A 15,395-nucleotide genomic window follows, 5' to 3' on the forward strand; every position below is an offset into this window, starting at 1 on the left:
TTTTGAAAGGTCTAGATGCCAAGAAGTTCATACGAAAACTATTCCCTCAGAGCGTAGCCCCGATGCCCATTCCTAAGAAATTCCGTATGCCCGACATACCCAAATACAACGGAACAACGGACGCTAACGAACATATTACTTCCTACACTTGTGGGATCAAATGAAATGACTTGAATGATGATGAAATCAAGTCAGTGCTATTGAAAAAGTTCGGGGAAACACTCTCAAAAGGAGCTATGATTTGGTATCACAACTTAGCTCCAACTCTATTGACTCATTTTCTGTGGTGGTGGACGCCTTCGTTAAAGCCCACACCGAGGCCATAAAGGTAGCCACGAGGAAATTGGACGTCTTCAAAATTAAACAAAGGAATGACGAAATGCTAAGGGAGTTCGTGTCTCGGTTTCAGATGGAAAGAATGGAATAACCTCCAGTATCCGATGACTGGGTAGTGCAGGCCTTTATGCAAGGTCTGAATGAAAGGAGTTCAATCGCTTCTCTGCAGTTAAAACAGAACTTGATTGAATATCCAGCCGTGACATGGTCGGACGTGCACAATCGTTATTAGTCAAAGATCAGGGTAGAGGACGACCAGTTGGGAGCTCCCTCGGGTTCAGTATATCCTAACAGATCCCCAGCTAAGCCCCCTAGGTACAAAGATCGAGAATCGAGATTCTACAAAGAGCGGCACTAGCCGTATGCCGATCGAAGGAGCAGCGGGCCGAGCTGCAACACTCCCCGGGGTGATCGAAGAAATGATCGTGGTCAGAACTCTCGGGGACTCATGATAAAAAACGGATTTGACAAGCACTCCGACCCCACAGAAGCCCCTCGATTATCAGAATACAACTTCAGCGTCGATGCATCAGGAATTGTCTCCACTATTGGGACAATTAAAGACACCAAGTGGCCCAGGCCCATACAAACCGATCCTTCTCAAAGAAACCCGAACTTAATGTGCAAGTACCATGGTACACATGGTCATCGGACAGAAGATTGTAGACAGCTGAGGGAAGAAGTAGCTTGCTTGTTCAATGAGGGTCACCTTCGAGAATTTCTAAGTGATCGGGCTAAGAATCACTTCAGGGAGAGAGACTCAAAGAAAAATGAGCAAGAAGAACCACATCATGTAATCCACATTATCATTGGCGGAGTCGACGTCCCTCAACGACCAATATTCAAGTGCACCAAAGTATCAATCACAAAAGAGAAACAGACTCAGAGCTATGTGCCCGAGGACGCCTTATCATTCTGTGACGAGGAAGAGGAGGACGTATCCCAGCCTCACAACGACGCCCTAGTAATCTCTATCCTTTTAAATAAAGTTCAAATTAAACGTGTTTTAGTGGATCCAGATAGCTCAGCGAACATAATCAGATTGAGGGTCGTGAAACAACTCGGCCTGCAAGATCAGATTGTACTCGCATCTCGGGTGCTGAATGGCTTTAACATGGCAAGCGAAACAACGAAGGGAGAAATTATCTTGCTAGTAAATTTAGCCGGGACCATACAAGACACCAGGTTCCATGTTACCGAAGGTGACATGAGGTATAACGCACTCCTCGGGTGACCATTGATACACGACATGAGGGCAGTGCCTTCGACTCTCCATCGGATGATAAAATTCCCGACAGAGGAAGGAGTGAAAACAGTCTACGGGGAACAGCATGCTGCAAAAGAGATGTTCGCAATCGAGGAAGTGGTGCCGATGCCGGAACCCTTGGCCTCGGGGAAGTCGAGCTCCAAAGGTAAGTAGGTGGCTAAGTAGTAATCACAGCTCCAAGCCTCGACAGAAGCGGAATAACAGATAATCGAAGGTGAAGAAGGGAACTCCCCAGATCCTCGAACCCCCATTATTCCCGAAAAGCCCGATGCTACCAAGTCAACCGCTCAAGAGAAAGATACACCTGGGAACGGGATTAATCCCCGAACACAGGAAAAAACTCATTTAGTTTCTTATTGATAAAATGGATCGCATTGCTTTGTCCCATTTAAACATGATAGGGATTACGTCGAAGAATAAACTGGTAAAATAATGAAAGCTTATATTAATGATATGACTGGTTAAGTCCCTGTGCGCAGAGGACTACTTTAACTCATTTGCAAGAAACAGTCAACGTTTCGAGGTTATCACGGGTAAGTTTCTCGGCTTCATGATGTCGGATCGAGGCATCAAAATCATTCTCGACTAGGTCGAGGCTTTCGAAGATATTGCTATCGCGGATAGCAAGATAGGACCGCATTGAGCCCTCGGAGTCGTTAGTAAAGGATCTTACAAGGCCGGCATGATTGGATCTCTTAAAGGCGCATGATCTCGTAGACACCCCCTTTTTACACGAAGGCCTTAGGTTTTAAAGCATACGTTACACTCTTTTTCCCTTGGCTCGGGTTTTGTCCTAAATAGATTTTACCAGCAAGGTTTTTAACGAGGCAACAACTATGTCCTGCCTAAGGAAAACTCAACAGTATCCAAGGTTTCTTTTTAATCAACCTTGAATACTGGGGGGCATCACCCTCGGAGATTATATTTTCAAAAAAAATACTTCATGCCTAAGAGAACCTCGATAAGAAAACTTTGTAATGGGCCAAACGGTCAGATGAACCGTGTCCATATAGTAGTCAAGCCCCAGCAGCAAAGCATGTATGCATGTATCGATTCTGTTAATATCAAAAACACTTTGTGTCTCAAAGAAGTCTACTATTACACGAACTCTACACTTATAATCCTACGGGAAACGGCTCAAGAGCCAAAGCATAAGAACACCCCCGAATACTAGGGGACTGTCACCGATAGTCAATGCATCCGAGTTACCAAAAACTCGGACTCATAAGACCTCAAAGAGGCATCCCCCCGAAATAAAGGCCGAGGCCAATATACTAGGGGACTAACTTTTCGAACAAGTTCGAATATTATCGGGGAACAAGTCCAAGTGACATACCCGAAGGCTACGTCCATACTTAAGACAGCGGTCATATAAAGGCTACGGCCAAATAAGGCGGCTCGGAGACGTCCGACTTCCACTATAAATTAAAGGCCTTCAAACATTTAAAAACCGGTTAAATCAGGCTACCCTTGGCAAAAGCAAAATATGAAGGGCTTCGATAAATTCAGCCCCCGAAAAATCTGAGGGCCTCGATAAATTCGGCCCTTGAAATATTCAAGGGCTTCAATAACATCGGCCGTCGGAGACACCTCAAGAGGTATTCGATTATGTTTACATAAACAAATCGCTAACAAGGTTTCGACATGTTGAACCTTAAAAAAAACCCACGGGTACAAAAAACACATGCTAAGGCATAATTAAACTTTCACTAAGTCTTTTAAGCCAAAATGAGGGAAAAATTATATAGCCATTTTAAAAGGCCGAATCGGCCCAAAGAGACTAAGGGCCGATATATAAGAGCCCAAGGGCCAACTTAAAGAGCCTAAGGGCCAACTTCGAAAGGCTTAGGGGCCAAAAACGTATTATACTGGACTCCCTTCTCACTCGACCCGGACTCAAGAGTCACGGTATCCCGAGCTTTAGCCGGATCGATTTAAACTTAGCTCAAGGATTACTATTTCTATCAATAAGGATCTAAGGGTTCACTATGTCCCGAGCCCAAGTGAATTCTCATTCAAGTTATGCAAAAGAGGTATTCCATAAATCAAAACGATATGAAATCCAGCGCAAATCGAAAATGAGATAAAGAGTTCCTATTATATTTCCAAAAGATGATTACAGAGGATGTTCTCACAAGGATACTTGTGCAAAGACAAAATAAGGCAAACTAAAACTACTTCGGAGTCACATCTTTGGCAGTTGCGTCCTCGGGAGCCGCATCTTCGAAAGCCTCATTCCCAGAGACTTCACCCTCATCTCCTTCACTCTTAGAGCCTCTCGCTGAATCATCCTCATCGGAAAGCAGAGCGGCAACCTCTTGTTCTAAAATCTTCGCCCTTTCAATATCGGCAGATAGATCAAAGCCGCGGGCGTGTACCTCCTCGAGGGTAGCCCTCCGAGATTGACGCCTAGCATGATCAAGTGTACTCGATAACTTAACTTCCATTGTAGAAGAGATCTCCTTTTCCCGAATATTAGCCGCTTCAGCATCGGCTCGATACAAAGACATAATTGCCTCAGTATCAAACCTGGCCTTAGCCAACTCAGCAATGGATTTAGCTCTAAGCTCCTCGATGTCGCGGCCTCGAGCTAGGCTCTCCTCCTTCACACTTTGAAACTGACGTTCGAGGGAAGCCAGCTCTTCTCGAATAGTTTCTTTCTCAGAGGCGAGATTGTCCATGCTTTGCCTCTACCCCAAGGTCTCGGCCTCCTTCATTTTAAGCTCCTCCTAAAGTTGCGCCACCAAGTCGGCCTTTTGATAAAACTGCGAAATTAAAGGTATTAGACGTCAAAACATGCAAGTTTATAATGGGCCCTCGAAGGCTATGTTACCTTCTCAACATATTCGGCCCATCCTTGGCAAGCCTACATCAATTCAGCTCGAAGATCGCTGATCTCCACCTCTCTCTTAACATAGAGGGTTTTAAGATCGTCCCTCTCTTTCGAAACCTTTTTAAGCTCAGCCTCACATCGAGAAAGATCAGTTCGAGACTTGGAAAATGCCTTTGTGTGGAGCACCATAGCCTGCATAGAAAAAGAGGAAAGATAGGTTCAGAACAGCAAAAAACATAGGCGCGGGCATAACAAACAGAAAACTCACTTGTTTGAAGAGTCTACGAGCCTCATCAAAAATGAAAGAAGCATCTGGATTGGGGCCATCTTCGAGCCCTGCAAGGCATTCACGAAAGATGTCATGTCCTTCATGGCTTGCTTCCACTTCAGAAGACCTCGTATTCTGAGCATCTCAGATTTGCCCATCGGAAAACTCGGGGCTAGGAGGCGAATCATCTACATTGATTACCCCAAATGATACACTCGGGCGTTCTCTTTATTTTGAAGAGGCTCGGGACTGGGCCGTTCGGCCTCACCCTCCAAATGACCTCCTAGGCAAGATGTCGTTTTTCTACGCGAACGCTCGGGGACTTTATTTGAACTCCCCTCGGAGATTTCTTCGACTATGGAATGAGCCACATCGACCTTCACCGGCTCGACGGACTTTGAAGCAGCGGCATATTTCCTTTCACGGGCTATCAACAGATAGTCGTCATCTTCTTCTTCCTCCTGATCCCGTAGGCGTTGGGCCGTTTCCGGAGATAAGACCGCCATATCGACCTTGGACCTTCAAGCCACGCTCTTCTTGGGGATCTGCGGGTGACTTTCTGTTTCTCTTTCTTTCCTTAGAAGACTTCATAACTTCTTCATCATCGTCCGAAGCCAGCCGCATGGCAATGGCGTCTCCAAGACCTATACAAAACTGGAGTAAATAAACTATAAATAGAAGTGCAAGAAAGCATACAAGGGAGCTCACCATGATTTTTGGCGTCCCATCGGCCCTTGGCCGAATCTCGCCAGCAACACTTCGAGTAAGAGGAAGCGGAAGCCAGCTTTCGGACCCAGCCTTCGAAGTCCAGGACCCCACCAGGAAACCAAGCAGTGGCTGCGCCATCAAAAGGGGGTTAGACCAAGGAAAAGGGTAAAGAGAAAAGAAAGCATGGTATAAACCTGCCATATACTTATGTTTCATGTTCCACTCCTCGGGATACGGCATCCAATCTACAGGAATCAAGTCGGAGATCCTAACTCGGACAAACTGGCTCATCCACCCTCGGTCTTTGTCCTCGTCGATGCTATAGAAGAGAGATTTCAAAGATCGACGTTGTAATTTTATCAAGCCACTTCGATAAAGTCGGTGACTGTACAGTCTGATCAGATGGTCGAGGGTGAGTGACATCCCCTTGACTTGGCTCGAAAAGAATCTGATCAAGTAAACGATTTGCCAAAATGAAGGGCAGATCTGGCCAAGCGTCACTCGGTATCGTCGGCAAAAATCAAGAATGACCGGATCTATGGGACCCTAAGGCGGAATTGCAGGACCCAGCATAAATGGGTAGGTGTATGCGCTCAAGTACCCCGCATTATAAGTAGTGATGTCCTCCTCGGAGGAAGGAATCACTACTTCTTTGTTCTCCCACTTGCAGTCCTCCTTTGCTTGCGCAAGCTCGTCCTTGGTTATCAAGCAAACATATCGAGACATGGGCTCGCATTGGCCTGGTGTCGACACAAGTTTCTCGATTTTAAAATCGGAAGTTATTTCACATGGCAGAGGGATGCACTCCTCAATTCGAGGGGGCACTACCGGTTTGCTCTTGGTCGGTCGAGAAGATGAAGAAGATTTTTCTTTCTGGGGAAGCGGTTTGGAGGTTTTAGCCATCACGACACGGAAACTCAAAGAAAATGGAAAGTGTGATAGTAAGATACAAGAGAAGGAGGAATTCAGAGAAGTTGAGGGAACTAATAAAACTTTGAGAACAATACAAGAATAAAGTTTGCAAGGTTATGAAGTTTGCTCATTTATAGAGGTCACTTAACCGTACTTTGGAAGCCAAAAGGCCGACCGTCAGCCGCCTCCAATCAATGACTTTGGAAACCGCACAAAAAGCAGCCTTTTCAGTCACTTCAATCACTGACGTCACGGGATTGGCATTAGAATCAAAACGTCAAAGATCAATTCGTTTCTATCAATCTATTTCGAGTTCGAGCGAAGAGGTCACTTAATTACTAAGCCCAAGGGCTACCTGAGTTTGAGAAATTTCTTGCTCGGGGACTATAAAAAAGCCCAAGGGCTAACTTTATTCAGGATTCGAGCAACTACTCGTCTGATTGCTAAGCCTAAGGGCTACCCAAGTTCGAAGAAAGTTCTCACTTGATGATCGTCTACGGAGCCTAAGGGCTAACTTTATTTTGAATTCAAGGCCTTGCTCTCATTTAACTCGGGCTCAGGAATCCCGACGTTCCGAGTTCGCATCGAATCGATTTAAGCTCAGCTCGAGAATTAACGAAAGCCTTAAGGGATATTATGTTGGTTGATTAGAAACCTAAGGGATTATTATGTCCAGAGTCTGGTGTTTGGACTAGTCGTTAAAATTACACAATCACATTTTTGACAAATAAAGACAGAACGGAATTCAACACGAGCCAAAAGGAAGATAAAGGTATCCTTTTATATTTCCGAGGGATGGTTACAAAATGTAACTACAACACCCACGAAGGGTACTTACACAGAAACAAAGAAACAAAAGCCAAAAACCTAATCTACTTCTAAGGCCCTGTTCTCGAGAGCATCATCTTCGAGAGCCTCCTTCACGGGGACCCCGTTTTGACCGTTGGGGATATCTTCGTACCCAAAGAGGTTTGAGGCAGAAAGTCTTTGATAAATGTAATCATATTTCCAGAAGCGGAGATTGAACGTTCGGTTGAAATTCTGGGCCGTAATCCGTTAAAAAAGAGCAGCAAAAGAAAAAGACCAGAAGATGTAGCTTCACCTTCTATCACAAGAAGAAAAATCAAAAGGGTTGCAAGGTGCATGAGCAACGGTCCAAGAATGTTTATCCTTGGAACATTATTCCGGGTGGGATGCAAAAGTTAGTGACGATAGTGCCACCTCATTCCATGGAGTGCAAAAGGAATGAAGTGCTACATCAGGTTGAAGTTAAGAGAGATGAGCAGCAGTGTAAAGTTCGCATATTTTCTGATGCGAGAAGGATTCGGCGCCCTTCTCACGTTGCTTCGAAGCAAAGCTTTGAAAGGGAAAACCTTGCTTAACTGGTTAAATTTCTGCCATATGACCATGTGTTCATAGGTTTGAACCATGTAAATAGACGATTAAAGAATGAAGCAAAGAAAGGAGAAGACCAAAAGAAGATAAAGATGAAAAATGCACGGTTCTTTGTTCAACAAGATAGCCTCCTATTTATTGAAAGGCGGCAACGGACCGGCGGCACAAGTGGCCGACCAACACTGACACGCATTTGATTTTTTGGGGAAGAGCGCCGACGTGACATTTTCGGTCGTTTCAAGCAGCTACTTCACGGGCGTGACATCACCATGAGAAGCTCGGGGAAGTTGAGGTACAAACCGTTTCTTATCATCTTATTCTAAAAAACGCGGGGACTATCTGTATGCGGTCAAAATCGTATGCCCCTGATGTGGAAGTTCGAGGTTCCGCCCTAGGTCCAAGCCCGGGAGAAGTCAAGTTCGAAACCGGTGGGTCAGGTTCGAGCTCGAAGAAAGAGCGTAATACCCGGAAGCAGGAGTTCGGAGAATGCCGAGGCCAAGTGTTCTTGACCTCAAAATACTACCGTTATGGAGTTGTACCAAAACAAGCTAGATTTCTGCCACGTCCCCTAAGTCACGGCGTAAATCACAGAATAAGATTGTACGATTCCGTACTAGACGGTTAGACAGTTGTACCAAGAATATTCCCTATTGTAAATGAAAATATTCCTTATTTAGGATTCCCCCATTATATAAGGGGGGATTCCAATTATTTGTAACATCATCTTTTACTATGCAAAGAATATACTCTCTACCTTTTACCTGCTGTTCATCAGAATTGTTCCTTAGCTTACATTGTTCTTATTTTCTTTTACTTAATTGTTCTTACTGCCCTAAGCCACCTCGAGGCCACCTTCTCGAGGTCACTGTTGTTGACTAATATTAGTTTTATTCACTTCTTTCTTTCGTTTCTATTTCATATAACTGGATTATTAATTAGTATTGATCTAAATCACATATCTTTAAAACCACAAAACCAAGTTTAATTGTTACTCGTATTTTTGAGGTAAACACATATCCTATATATGTGCAATAAAGTATATGGATAAGTATGCCAGAAATTTAAAAGAAAATGTACACTCAAATCTTTCTATAACAGCCGTCTTTGTTCCAATATTTTTTGGATGCTATAGTAAATTGCTGTTATAGAGGACATATATTATATCATAACATAAAAGATTGGTTCCGAAAAAACTTGATTTTTATAGTGAATGATTATTATATAAGGATGATGTATAAAGAATGTAACAGATGATTCGAAATTAATGACAATCAGTAAGATACAGCATTCTCCAGCTATATGGCCTCAAATTGGTTGAGATAATGTACCTTTTGTACTTCAATGATAATAATTGATTGATGATTATTTCTAGAAAAAGAAGGCATAAGATCAAAACCACATTATGAATTTGGATAATGGAGTAGTTGCATTTTCAATAATTATCAATTATTAGTTAATAATTTTCGTGATCATAATGTTTTAAATTTAATGGTCAATCATGCCTCTCCTCTGCTACATAATTTTGTTACGAGTAATGCTTCACTTCAAGTCTTCCGTGCTTTTCTACATTATTTGTTTTCATCTTGCATGATGCCACAGAAGTATATTACCCCTTCCTCCGTTTCAGTTGATGTGATCCTATTTTCTTTTTTGGTCCGTGCCAAAAAGTATGATCTTTTTCTAAATTTAGAAACAATTTAGCTTAAACTTTCAATTTTACCCTTAATGAGAAGCTTTTATAAAATACTCTTGGCCCCTTTTTGACTTGTTTAGAACCACAAATTCCAAAAGTCTTTTATTTTTTCTTAAACTTCGTGCCAGCCAATCAAACAAGTTCACATAAATTAAAACAGATGAAGTATATATTTAGTGCAGGAATAAACTGAAACAGAATAATCTTTTAACGAAAAAAAGAGGAACATCACATTGAAGGGGTGATGGATTAGGCTTGTATGACAGTATAAAGTGTCTCGAATTTTCTTTTCTTTTTACTTTGTTTTGTTTGACTATTTGACGTTCGAAGCCCACGTGATTAATCCAGATTCATGTTGGTCGTCGGATAAGTTTACTAAAGGAGGTAAAGCGCTTATTTACCAAAGTGTAATGAGTTAAGATGATATTAAAAATGTTAGTTATTGAGTTGTTAATTAGAGATTAGAAGTTTTACACTTTTGTCCAGTTTATGGTTTAAGTGGATATTTATTTTATTTCAATTAGGTCCATCTAAGTTTCTGTATGTTCTCTATAGTCTAGGACACGTGTAGTAGTATTTGCATTCGTAGCTGTATTTGTACGAGCTATAACAGAGTGGGGAGATTATGCTAAATGAATATTCCTCTTTTCCTCTTTTCTCTGCTTCTCTCTTTTTCACGCTATTTTCTTCTCTTTCCCTTCCAATACTCTGTTCTTTCCAGAACTTTTCTCCATTGTTGAGCTTAGTGAGCTTAGCATTTGTTACATTGGTATCAGAGCCGGCTGGGCTCCGGAAATCGGGTTACCATGCCTCAAAATCCAGAGATTCTAGGGTTAACAGAGGGTGTCAATGAAATTAAAACTCAGCTCCAATCATTTATGGCTGATACGACGAAGCGGTTCGAAGCTCTTGAAACTCAACAAACTCAGTTTTCCTCCCAGCTTCAAGAAACCCAAGAGAGGAATCAACGGTTGGAAATGGACACGAATGAAAAATTGGAACTCATTCTGGCAAGCTTAGACAATAACAGGAGGTCAGATTCAGTTTCCCCTTCACCTCAACCACAGACACCTATGGCTACTCGTGAAACCGACCAAACATCAGGTACCTCTGTTTCTACCTTACCTTTGCTAACCTCAACGGCATTACCGTTAACTCAGTCACTCTTCTCACCGAGTTCGGCACCCATAGGTCGTGGTTTTACATTTCCACCAGCTCCTCCGTCACATTATACCAACCCTTACCCTATTCCCAATTTTCCAACATCCGGCTCTTCTTCAAACCCGCCTCTGTTACCCACCCCAACAGCACCACCAATTCAAGGAGTGAACCCAGTAGAACACACGTCAAATGGTAATTTGCTTAAAGCTAAGCTCAATTTTCCAGAATTTGATGGTACAAATCCGAGGGGGTGGTTAAGAAAATGCGAGAAATTCTTTCGTATTTATAACATTCAAGAGTCAGAGAAATTGGATTATATCACCATTCACATGAAAGATAAAGCTGATGTTTGGTTCGATAGCTACCTTACTAGCCGGCGGGGTCAGATTTCATGGTCCATGTTTTGTGCTGAGATTTGTCGAAGGTTCGGAAAGATGAGATCCATGAACATCGTCGATGAGTTCAACAAAATTCAGCAACTTACCAGTGTGGATCGGTTTCAGGAGAAATTTGAGGAACTTATGAGCTATATGTTGATTAATAACCCCTTATTGAATGAATCCCATTTTGTATCGAGTTTTGTTAGTGGCCTCCGGCCTGAACTAAAACCATTAGTTATCCTTGCTAATCCTGCCTCTCTTATGGATGCTTTTGAAACTGCAAAGCTCTACGAAGAATCCTTTCAAGCCTTAGCCAAACTCATCACTCCTAAAACTTATCTTGCCTCCCCCAAACCTTACCCTCAACTCACTTATCCTACTACTAAACAACTTCCTGCTCCTACAATCACTAAACAACCTGTAACCAACCCTCTCAGACTCACTTATCCTACCCAAAGAGGTCAAGCTCCCTTCAAACCAAATTCCACCCTCGAAGCATTGAAGCAACAGAATTTATGCTCCAAATTCCATGACAAATATTTCCCTGGTCATCAATGCAAGCCTAAAAATCTACACATGATGGAGGGAACTGAAGTTGTGGAGGAGGTGCAGATGCACCCTCCGAAGGAAGAGGAAGTATTTGAGGAAGCCAGGGAAGAAGTACTTGAGGAGGAACAAGCAACACTCTCTCTGTGTGTTTCTGTGGGGTTAACAAGTTCACCCTCAACTTTGAAAATCACTGGATATGTGAAGAAAACACCTATCACTATATTAGTGGATAGTGGTTCCACACATAGTTTCTTGAACCCTCAAGTGGTGAAGATAATGAAGTTAGAGAAGATTCCGTGTGGTAGGTCCATGAAAGTAGTTGTGGCAAATGGAGATATCTTGTATTCTGATAGTTATTGCCCTGCATTTCTGTGGAAGATGCAAGAAGAGTTGTTCTGTTTTGATATGAGAATTCTGCAAATTTGTGGGTGTGATTTGGTACTAGGTATGGACTGGATTGATCATTTTGCTCCAGTGGTCCTTAACACCAAACCACTAAGTTTATCATTTGTAAAAGAAGGCATGTTCATTACTCTAAAAGGGCAGCAAGAAGGCAAGGAATTGATAACCATCGACAATGAAGAGATGCTCAAAATGTTGATTAAGAAGGCTTGCCATTGCATAGCTGAGGTGTATGTTCTCAACTCCACTATCTGTACTCAGGAAAAAGGGGACTTACCATCAGCAGTTTCAACATTGTTAGACAAATATGCTGATGTTTTTGAAGAACCTAAAGGACTGCCCCCACCTAGGGACTGTGATCATGCCATCTCTTTAATTCCAGAAGCACAACCCTTCAGCTTGAGGCCCTATAGATATTCCTATGATCAGAAGAATGCTATTGAACAAATGATTGGGGATATGCTACAAGCTCAGACAGTGGTACCTAGTCAGTCTACTTTTGCATCACCTACATTGTTAGTAAAGAAGAAGGATTCCTCTTGGAGACTATGTGTGGATTACAAAAGGTTAAACTCTTTAACAATTAAGAATAAGTACCCTATTCCTATGGTAGAGGACTTGTTAGACGAGTTGAAAAGAGCCAAAGTTTTCTCTAAGATAGACCTTAGGTCTGGCTATCATCAAGTGAGAATGAAGTCAGAAGATGAGCACAAGACTGCTTTTCGAACACATCATGGACTATGGCAATTCAGGGTTATGCCATTTGGCTTAACAAATGCACCAGCCACCTTTCAATCCTTGATGCATCAAGTTTTTGGGGCCTATCTAAGGAGGTTTATCTTAGTCTTTTTTGACGATATACTGGTCTACAGTTTATTATTGGATGAACACTTGAAACACTTGCAGATTGTCTTAGACTTGTTGAGGCAACATGAATTGTTTGCCAAGAGATATAAATGTGACTTTGCCCAACCACAAGTAGAGTACCTTGGTCACATTATCAATGGTCAAGGTGTCAGTACAGATCCTAGCAAAATTTCAGCAATGGTTACTTGGCCCCTACCTACAAATATCAAAGAGTTAAGAGGATTCCTCGGTCTCACTGGTTATTATAAAAGGTTTATTAAGGGTTATGCTACACTTAGTAAACCTTTGACTACATTGTTAAAGAAAGGGGGTTTCCACTGGAATAATGAAGCTACTGAAGCTTTTGAGGCACTCAAGAAGGCAATGACTAATGCCCCAGTTTTAGCCCTACCTGATTTTAGCAAACCATTTGTGGTAGAAGTGGATGCTTGTGGCACAGGTATGGGAGCTATTCTTATGCAAGATAGGAGGCCCATTGCCTTTCTTAGTCAGGCACTAAGCCTAAAGCATCAAGGTCTCTCAACATACGAGAAAGAGTTGATTGCCTTATTACATGCTGTCGACAAATGGAGACATTACTTGATCCCTAGTCATTTCATTATAATGACTGATCATTTTAGCCTTAAGTTTCTCCAAGAACAGAAAATCACCACTGCCTTGCAGCATAAAGGCTTGACCAAGCTGATGGGGTTAAGTTTTGAGATCCATTACAAGAAAGGAATTGATAATTCAGTAGCAGATGCCCTCTCCAGGAGGCAAATGTCAACAGAAGCTGTTGCTGCTTGTCAAATGTTAATACAATTGCAACCAAAATGGATGGAGGAGATCAGGAATAGTTATGAAGGGGATGAGGAAGTAACGAAGATAGTCTGTGCTCTTACAGTTGATCCTGCAGCTTCAACTGAAGTAACACTGCAGCAAGGCATCCTTAGATTCAAAGGGAAGGTCTGGATCGGTAAGCAAGGAAATTTGAGACAGCAATTGGTACAACATGTGCATTCTTCCAATTTGGGAGGTCACTCAGGCATCACTGCTACCCTCCATAGAGTTAAATCTGTGTTCTATTGGCCCTCAATACTGGAAGATGTTAAAAAGGTGGTCAAGAACTGTGAAATATGTCAAAGGTGTAAGAATGAACAGGTGGCATATCCGGGTCTATTGCAACCTCTACCTATACCCTCGCGACCTTGGGAACACATATCGATGGAATTCATTGAAGGTTTGCCCAAGTCAAGAGGGAAAGATACAATTATGGTTGTGGTTGATAGGTATAGCAAATATGCCCATTTCTTAACTTTAACTCATCCTTTTACTGCAGTATAGGTAGCTTTATTATTTCTGGACCAGATCTATAAGTTGCATGGCTTACCTAGTAGCATAGTTTCTGATAGAGACAAGGTCTTTCTCAGTATCTTCTGGAAGGAGCTCTTCAATTTGTTGCAAACTAAGTTAGTTTATAGCTCAGCCTATCACCCACAAGCAGATGGGCAGACTGAGAGAGTAAACAGGTGCTTGGAAAATTATTTGAGGTGTATGACCAGCCATAAACCAGTGGAATGGAGCAAATGGATACCTTTAGCTGAGTTTTGGTATAATTCTAATTACCACTCTGCTACTCAAATGACCCCTTTCAAAGTTGTATATGGATATGATCCTCCTCAGTTGTCTTTTGAATTGATTTCACAATCCAAAGTAGCTGTTGTAGGTCAAATAATTAAAGAAAGACAATTGATGGCAAGGTTATTGAAAGAGAACCTAGAAAGAGCTCAAAGCATAATGAAGTTTTATGCAGACAAGAACAGAACAGAAAGGGAGTTTATGGTTGGAGATTGGGTGTTCATCAAATTACAACCTTATAGGCAAACCTCAATTGATGTAAGGAAGAGTCTGAAGCTAGCAGCCAAATTTTATGGTCCTTATCAAATCATTAAGAAGATCAGTCCAGTAGCTTATGAGTTACAATTACCCCCTTCATCCAAGATACACTTAGTTTTTCACATTTCTCAGTTGAAGAAAAGGGTGGGGCATGGTCAGATTCCTTCCATTGAGCCTCCTATATGTTTGATGGACAGCCTCTAGTGGAACCAATTGCAATTCTGGACAGGCGTATGGTGAAGAAAGGAAATGTAGTTGCCACTCAGGTTCTTGTGCAATGGGCAAATCTGTTGCCTGAGGAAGCAACATGGGAAGACTACAACTTCATCAAATCCCAGTTTCCCCAATTTGAACCTTGAGGACAAGGTTCTCAAAGGAGGATGGCATGTAATGAGTGAAGATGATGTTAGAAATGTTAGTTATTGAGTTGTTAATTAGAGATTAGAAGTTTTACACTTTTGTCCAGTTTATGGTTTAAGTGGATATTTATTCTATTTCAATTAGGTCCATCTAAGTTTCTGTATGTTCTCTATAGTCTAGGACACGTGTAGTAGTATTTGCATTCGTAGCTGTATTTGTACGAGCTGTAACAGAGTGGGGAGATTATGCTAAATGAATATTCCTCTTTTCCTCTTTTCTCTGCTTCTCTCTCTTTCACGCTATTTTCTTCTCTTTCCCTTCCAATACTCTGTTCTTTCCAGAACTTTTCTCCATTGTTGAGCTTAGTGAGCTTAGCATTTGTTACACAA

Source organism: Nicotiana attenuata, unplaced genomic scaffold (assembly GCF_001879085.1).
Source record: "Nicotiana attenuata strain UT unplaced genomic scaffold, NIATTr2, whole genome shotgun sequence".
Lineage (NCBI taxonomy): Eukaryota > Viridiplantae > Streptophyta > Magnoliopsida > Solanales > Solanaceae > Nicotiana > Nicotiana attenuata.